Here is a 9,372-nt window from a genome sequence, read left to right as displayed (position 1 = left end):
ATTGAAAACTATAAGAGCGCTAGCTTTCGGCTTCACCCAGTCTGAGGTCCGGCTCGGTTGACCCGATCATGACAATCGCAGAGGTGCTCCCTTTACTCCCTAGCCGAACAATCGGGAACGTAGGGGTAAACACAGGAGCGAGGCAACCCAGCTTGCAAATCGCTTAAGTCAATATGGTGCATATTGTGGCGTAATACACGAACAAGGAACGAAACCGTACAAGTATAATCATATGCAACAGGAAAAGCTTCATAAAGGAAGCCCCCAAGTAAACGGGGTATTTGAATTTATGCGTCACAAACAAAGTTTTGACAAGGAAATTTTTTACAAGCAACTTTTTTCCAAAAAAGTATAATGCTTGGTCGAACCGAGCACAAGTTAGAAATTAAAGCTTTGAGCATGAAAGCGACTTAGCTGGTTAATGTGTTCAGTATTGATGACGCGGTCCGAACTTGATGCGGGGCAAGGTTCCATCCCCCAAGCCGGTCCCGAGGTGGCGGAGCGGAGAGCTCGACACGCCGAAGTGGTGACATAGCACGGTCAATGCAGACCGGCAGAGTGACGTCGAAGTCCCCGGATCATTTTCCTGTGCACAAAAAATTAATGCAAACCGGAGATAATAGTAATAATGATAATTAAAAAAATGTTGCATAATAAATAATTTATGCAAAGTGAGTAATAAAAGAAATATGGCCTGGCGCCGAAGTCAATGTCGATGCAGGGCGTCGGTGTGATGTAGTAAAGGCGTGGCAAAGCCTGAATTCACAGGTCGGTCCGAGCTCCGGATGCGGCGTTCGCCGGACTATGTACGGAAACTGATCGAATCACCATGCGACCTTCATTAATGCGGTCACCATTTGATAGACCTGTGTACATATCATGGACAAACCAGAATAATAATTCCTTGAGAAAAATGAACCCAAACAAGCAAAAAATATTGGGATTAATAGCACCTGGTTTATTTGTTGTAGCAATCCGAAGGAAGATGATTCCCAAAATTGGGACTCGCTCCGCACACCCATTGCCTGATGGGCGATAAAACAACGGCATGGCAATGCTGGTAAAGGTTGACTCGCCGAGGCAAAGCCCTCGGCCCAGCTAACGTAACAGAGCTGGTCGACTAGTGACGCCGAAGCGTCCGGAGTAGGTTGATGAAGAGATGGTGAAGCCCCTGGTCCAGCCGAAATGTCGAAGTAGGTCGGCGTGATGGACACCAGCTTGAAGAAGCAATAGTGCGGCCCTGTCGATGCAGGTCGTGACGTGGTCGATGCCGGCTTGATGAAGCGACCGTGCAGCGATGCCGGTATGCCCGCTCCGTGTAATCTGTGGGGCGGCGATGTTGATGATGATTTATCCTTCGCGATGCCGGACTCTTGTTTGGCTTGCCGAGATGATGATCCGGAGAAGTTGAGCTCGGCTAAAGTGATGATGTGTCTAGCGCAGGTCGGCAGCCGTGGAGTAATATTGCCGGACTGGTTTGACACCAGCATGATGTTGAAGATCATGTTCAAAAGATCTTAAAGTTAGTGGGATATGTTCGGGAACAAAACACAATACCCCATACAAAACTTCCTTCAAAAGGGATGTCCGAAATCCCGTTCATAAAAAAGATGAACTCGGGTCGGATTCGTTTTCGCGCAGAAAACAGATCCGAAAAGTGATGCACTAATCGGAAGGTTCCCGGAGTTTGGACGGTCGGATCGAGCTGAAATTTTGAGAGGTGGTAGATATAGGAATTACACAGCCGATCAACGGTTGGATCTTCCAAAGGACTTCCGAGCTAGAAACTGCACACCACGCTCTAAACTCATCCAAATTCTCATCCACATTTGACAGGGCTCCGGTATATCGTGGATTGCCAGAGATTCCTCCATCGGTACTCGACGAAATTTTCCAGGGTTGTTATAGACCCAATTCCGCACAATTCCACCAAAGGGATCGTCAAAGCGATACTCGAGGAGGTGGTGGCGGCAGATACGAGTTCGCTGTCCAAAAAAACAGCACGGTCACTTGAGGGCAATGTTGACGTTGAGCCCCCGAGCTCCATAGATAATTCCTTCGTGATCTTGATAGAGATCGGAGTTGATGTTTGATGAAGGCCCTCGTCCGAACATGGTGATCCAAACACGGGGCGCAATTCTTGGTCGAACCAAGGTGACCAGTTGAACTGGTGACGAAGACGCCAAAGTCGCGGTTGATCTGCAGGCGAGCCATCGATCCTTTTGTCGATCACACAACGGAACTCTCAATGAAAGCACCAATGTCGGTGTCAAAACCAGCGGATCTCGGGTAGGGGGTCCCGACCTGTGCGTCTAGGATCGATGGTAACAGGAGGCAAGGGACATGATGTTTTACACAGGTTCGGACCCTCTTGATGGAGGTAAAACCCTTCGTCCTGCTTGATTGATATTGATGATATGGGTAGTATAAGAGTAGATCTACCACGAGATCAGAGAGGCTAAACCCTAGAAGCTAGCCTATGGTATGATTGTTGTTCTGTATGTTGTATCGACTAGCCTGGCCCTGGTTTATATAATGCACCAGAGGCCTAGGTTAACAAGAGTCCTAGCCGAATACGCTGGTGGGGAGAAGTCCTTGTCTTGATCGCCAAGTCTTGTGGAATCTTCCTTGTATGCGGCAGCTGTCCGAATTGGCCCATGAGTATACGGCCACGGGGGTCCTCGGCCCAATCTATCAGATCGGGGGATGACGTGTTGAGTACCCCCTAGTCCAGGACACCGCCAGTCGCCACCTCGGTCGTGGCCCCTGGCAAATTTACGATGATCCTGCCATTTTGCAACCGCATTCTTTTTATACATATTCATAGACTAGGTACTACTTACCTTTGTTCTCCTCGAGCTGCCTCTTGGCAAGGCCGAGCTCATCCTTGGACCCTTTAAGGTCCTTCTTCAGTGCGGCGACCTCCGCAGTCAGTGCGGCAGAGGCCAGCAGCGAAGCCTGCATACACATATAGACATACTTATATTAGACTCATGCGATATTGTTTGATCCTCTGTTCGGCTTTTCTTTGTGAACACCGAACAGAGCATCAGGGGCTACTGTCTATGCAGTAATATTTCTCCTATATTTCAAAAACTTACCTCAAAGCCTGTTAGAAGGCTGGCACAGGCTTCAGTTAGTCCGCTCTTGGTGGACTGAACCTTCTGGACCACCGCACTCATAATAGTGCGGTGCTCCTCGTCGATGGAAGCGCTGCGAAGTGCTCCCAGTAGATTGTCCGGTGCCTCTGGATGGACAGAGGTCACCGGCACAGGTGTCTTGCCCCTCTTGGAAGGAGGCCGCCTGCCCGAGTCTGGAACCACTAGAGGTTCCGGCATGGTGTTCGGCTGAGGGCCGAACTCGGAGCCCTCGGGGCCTTTGCTCCCCCTGCTCCCGGAGTCCGGAAGGTCGCTTTGAGGCGCCTCCGGGACTGTCTCCCCTCGACCCAGTGCCTCTTGAGACAACACCTCGGCGTTGTCCGTAGGGCAAGGGGAGGTGGCGGTCGGAAGTGGATCGCTATCCATATTCGACGAGCCCAGGGAGTCGTCCGACGAGGATACGTCGATACGGGTTCGGGGCGGTCTGCACAATCATAATTCGGCGTTAGGAGAAGCAATGCGACAAAGGAATACTATGAGTTACTCTGGTATCCGAATACTTATGACTTCGCTAGGGGCTTGGCCCTGAGCAGCGACTCGTCTTCGCCTTCGGCGGCGGTGGTGGAGTAGTCCGGAAGGAGAGTCCTTCCCTTCTTGGACCCTTCGCCCCCCAGTAGGGGCGGCCTTCCTTTTCTTGTCTCCCCCGATTGGAGGGGGAACATCTTCATCTTCCTCCTCGTCTTCGGGGGAGGAGTGCATCGCGGAGTTATCGGACGGTGAGCCCGATAACACCTGGCGCCGGGAGCTCTTTAGGGTTCCCTTGGCCTTCTTGGTCTTCTCCGGCACCTTGTAAGGAGCCGGAGTCAACATCTCCGTCAGGAGAGTGTCCGCAGTGTCTTCGGGCTGAGAGGCCGGACAGTTAATCTGCCCCGATGTCTCCACCCAATCCTGTCAAAGGCATGGAGATCAGACCCCGCACATGGTTAAGCTAGGGGAAATAAATATCCTACCGGATGTATAGAACTCATCGAATGTTCTCGGCGCTTTGCGCTTAGCCTGCGGTCCTCGGTGAGAGAGGGAGGGACCTCGGTGCCCTTGAACAACACCTTCTAGACGTCCTTGTGCGTTGTGTCAAAGAGCTCGCTCAGAGTCTGGTGCTGGGCCGGGTCGAACTCCCACAAGTTGAAGTCCCGTTGTTGGCACGGGAGGATCCGGTGGATGAGCATGACTTGGACTATGTTGATAAGCTTGAGCTTCTTGCTTGTCATGTGCAAGATACATTTCTGGAGTCCGTCCAGCTCCATCGATGAACCCCACGACAGGCCCTTCTCTTTCCAGGAAGTGAGCCGTGTAGGGAATCCAGATCGAAACTTGGGGGCAACCACCCATTTGGTGTCGTGCGGCTCGGTGATGTAGAACCACGCCGATTGCCACCCCTTTATGGTCTCCACGAAGGAGCCTTCAAGCCATATAACGTTGGGCATCTTGCCCACCATGGCTCTGCCGCATTCTGCTTATTGGCCGCCCACCACCTTCGGCTTGATATTGAAGGTCTTTAGCCATAGGCCGAAGTGGGGGAGGATGCGGAGGAAAGCCTCACAGACGATGATGAACGCCGAAATGTTGAGGATGAAGTTCGGGGCCAGATCATGGAAGTCCATCCTGTAGTAGAACATGAGACTGCAGACGAATGGATGAAGGGGAAACCCCAGTCCGTGGAGGAAGTGGTGGAGGAAAACTACCCTCTCATGGGGTTCTGGGGTAGGGACAATCTGCCCCGCAGCGGGCAGCCGATGCGCGATATTCACGGCTAAGTATCCGGCTCCGCGCAACTTTTTGATGTGTTCCTCCGTAACGGAGGAAGCCATCCACTTGCCTCCCGCTCCGGACATGTTTGGAGGAGGTTGAGGAGAAAGATGTGGACTTGGGCGTTGGGGCTCGAGTGCGCAAGAATGGATGGGCAAAGAGGAAGAAGGCGTGGGTAGAGAAAAGTTAAACCTTATCCCTTTATAAGGGCGGACAAAACTATGCGCCCCCACTAGCCTGGTAAAACTCGCTTATCACCCAAGCGCCGTAATCGATGGTGCGGTTGGGTTACCCACGCCCATATTGATGGGAATCCCGTAATAAGGGGGACACGATCTCTGCTTTGACAAGACGTGTCAAAAAACTGCCTCGCGTTATGTGCGGGGCTAGTTAAAGGAAACGGTTTGAATAATCACCGGGCCATGGCATAATGTCGTGTTGCCAAAACAAGTCAGCAAATTAGATTTGTAGAAATGTTATTCTCTCTATGGTGGTATGTGGAACTTATTTTGCAGGGTCGGACACTATCCTTGTATTCAAATTCTTCCGTGGTGTATTCAGAGGAGGAACCCGCCTTGCAATGCTGAAGACAATACTGCGCGCCGGACTCATCGTCATTGAAGCCTGGTTCAGGGGCTACTGAGGGAGTCCTGGATTAGGGGGTCTCCGGACAACCGGACTATATCCTTTGGGCGAACTGTTAGACTATGAAGATACAAGATTGAAGACTTCGTCTCGTGTCCGGATGGGACTCTACTTGGCGTGGAAGGCAAGCTAGGCAATACGGATATGTATATCTCCTCCTTTGTAACCGACCTTGTGTAACCCTAGCCCTTTCCGGTGTCTATATAAACCGGAGGGTTTTAGTCCGTAGGACAACATACAATCATACCATAGGCTAGCTTCTAGGGTCTAGCCTCTCCGATCTCGTGGTAGATCAACTCTTGTAATACTCATATCATCAAGAATAAATCAAGCAGGACGTAGGGTTTTACCTCCATCAAGAGGGCCCGAACCTGGGTAAAACATCGTGTTCCCTGCCTCCTGTTACCATCCGCCTTAGACGCACAGTTCGGGACCCCCTACCCGAGATCCGCCAGTTTTGACACCGAGAGGGAGGTTTACAATGAAATCACTGTACAACCAAATGATCTTGAGTGAAATCCACTTCACATTTAAGTTTCTATGGAAAGTTAAAATGCCACCTAAGATTAAAAAAAATCTATGGCTTACTCCGACAAATAGTATTCTTACCGAACATAATTTGCTGAAAAGGGGATGGTCTAGAAATAATAGATGTCTTTTGTGTCAATGAAGAATTAGTAGATCATTTTTTTCATTGATCAGTAGCAAAGTTCATGTCGAGTTTACCGAGACAACTTGAACTAGTTCCCGCGTGATGTGAAAACCCTTTTTACTTCATGGATATAGCAGTATGGCAAAGAAAAGAAAATGATGATCTTGGTTGATATCTCTTCAATAATTTGGTCTATTTGGCTATGGAGAATTTGCATGTGTTTTGAACGCAAGAAGGTGTTAGACCCCTTTGCGATTTTGCATAGATCATATGCTTTGCTTAATTCTTGGTCCATTTTATAGATAAATCCAGACAAACAAAAGGAGATAATGTGGGGGAATAAAGCTACTAGAGGGAGTAGCAAGTGATATTTTCAGTGAAACTAGAGGATGGCACCTTGGTCCTGGAGTTCTTCATATTACAGTTGGTTGAAGGAACAAAGATAAAGAGAAAACTAGGCGACCTTGCTTGGTGCCTTCAAGATGTTGTTGTTTAAAATGATCTCATATATGTTGTTGTGCTTTAGTCTCGCTTTTTTTCCTATGTTGATACTTCCTATCATATTAGTTGTTGTAATGGTGTCTTAAAAAGTGTGTTATGTGGAGTTGACTATTATTTTGGTTACCCACTCATGATATTATTAATATGGCTGGTTTTTTGTCTGAAGAGAGATTTGTGTCTTTACTCTTTTGACTCCGAGTCTGTGATGATCTTATATCTTCAGGTGGCTCTAGTTTGCTATAATGGTTTATATGCTATATTTTCTTTCTGTATGGCTATGGCTGTGAACTCCTGATGGTTTCTATCAATGGATATCATGGAAAATCTCTTTTGCTCAAAAAATAATAATAGGTAAAGCCGAACATCACAATAAAAATAGTATAAAAGTTTAATTTTGAACCTTAACTTATAGTCCTTGGTCCAGCTTGAATAGTAGATTTTTGAAGTATCTACTCTTTTATCGAATTTGAAGGGCCATGAAATTTTATACTTCCGTTTCCCGTCTTTCTCCACATAATAAAGAGTAAAATCAGTGCCAGAAGTGCAATCCCGCAAAACATGATAGTCCAAATTCTGTGAAATTATAACTAATGTCACAAAATCACACCATTAACATTCTTCATATTCAATTATGCAATTTGCAATACTTCAAATAGCATACAATATTTACCCCAACTCCACAAATTGAACTTTTAGCCAAGAAGATAATGAAATTTCATAAACATTATAGCATCCTGGAATGCATGCAACAAGGTTTTGCCATCCTCCTCTAGTAGCAACCCATTGACGGTGTCCTGGACTAGGGGGTGCTAGCCACGTCAGCCTCCCAATCATGGGCTGGGCCGAGGACCCCTAGAGAACCAATGAATGGCCCATGTTTACCCTGCCCCACAGCATACTCAAGATGGAATCCTCCGAAGACTTGGCATGTACTTCATGACATGTTTGAATCATCGGCATGTTTATGATACGTCCATTTTGCATCATGCTTCTATATCGATATTTATTGCATTATGGGCTGTTATTACACATTATGTCACAATACTTATGCCTATTCTCTCTTATTTTACAAGGTTCACATAAAGAGGGAGAATGCCGATAGCTGGGATTCTGGGCTGGAAAAGGAGCAAATATTAGAGACCTATTCTGCACAGCTCCAAAAGTCCTGAAACTTCACGGAAGTTATTTTTAGAATATATAAAAAATGCTGAGCGCAAGAAGTACTAGAGGGGGCCACTCACCAGCCACGAGGGTGGGGGCGCGCCCCCTGCCTCGTCGGCCCCCTGGTGGCCCTCCGATGCCCATCTTCTGCTATATGGAGTCTTTCGTTGAGGAAAAAATCATAAGCAAGCTTTTGGGACGAGACTCCACCGCCACGAGGCGGAACCTTGGCGGAACCAATCTAGGGCTCTGGCGGAGCTGTTCTGCCGGGGAAACTTCCCTCCGGGAGGGGGAAATCATCACCATCGTCATCACCCACGCTCCTCTCATTGGGAGGGGGCCAATCTCCATCAACATCTTCACCAGCACCACCTCCTCTCAAACCCTAGTTCATCTCTTGTATCCAATTCTTGTCTCTAAGTATGGGATTGGTACCTGTAGGTTGCTAGTAGTGTTGATTACTCCTTGTAGTTGATGCTAGTTCGTTTATTTGGTGGAAGATCATATGTTCAGATCCTATATGCATATTAATACCCCTCTGATTATGAACATGAATATGCTTTGTGAGTAGTTATGTTTGTTCCTGAGGACATGGGAGAAGTCTTGCTATTAGTAGTCATGTGAATTTGGTATTCGTTCGATATTTTGATGAGATGTATGTTGTCTTTCCTCTAGTGGTGTTATGTGAACGTCGACTACATGACACTTCACCATTATTTGGGCCTAGAGGAAGGCATTGGGAAGTAATAAGTAGATGATGGGTTACTGATACGTCTCCAACGTATCTACTTTTCCAAACACTTTTGCCCTTGTTTTGGACTCTAACTTGCATGATTTGAATGGAACTAACCCAGACTGACATTGTTTCCAGTGGAATTACCATGGTGTTAGTTATGTGCAGGAGCAAACGTTCTCGGAATGACCTGAAACTTCACGGAGCGACTTTTCAGAAAATAAGAAAAATACCTGCAAAAGATGGAGGCTAGGGGGCCCACCACCTTGCCACGAGGGTGGGGGCGCGCCTGCCCCCCTAGGGCGCGCCCCCCTACCTCGTGGGCCCCCTGTTACGTCTCTGACTCCAACTCCACCTCCATATATTGAGTTTCGATGAGAAAAAAAATCAGAGAGAAGAAATCATCGCGTTTTACGATACGGAGCCGCCGCCAAGCCCTAAAACCTCTCGGGAGGGCTGATTTGGAGTCCGTTCGGGGCTCCGGAGAGGGGAATCCATCGCCATCGTCATCATCAACCATCCTCCATCACCAATTTCATGATGCTCACCGCCGTGCGTGAGTAATTCCATCGTAGGCATGCTGGACGGTGATGGGTTGGATAGTATCTATCATGTAATCGAGTTAGTTTTGTTAGGGTTTGATCCCTAGTATCCACTATGTTCTAAGATTGATGTTGCTATGACTTTGCTATGCTTAATGCTTGTCACTAGCGCCAGAGTGCCATGATTTCAGATATGAACCTATTATGTTTTCATCAATATATGAGTGTTCTTGA

Source organism: Triticum urartu, chromosome 3 (genome assembly GCF_003073215.2).
Source record: "Triticum urartu cultivar G1812 chromosome 3, Tu2.1, whole genome shotgun sequence".
Taxonomy (NCBI): domain Eukaryota; kingdom Viridiplantae; phylum Streptophyta; class Magnoliopsida; order Poales; family Poaceae; genus Triticum; species Triticum urartu.
This window is presented reverse-complemented; position numbering follows the sequence as displayed.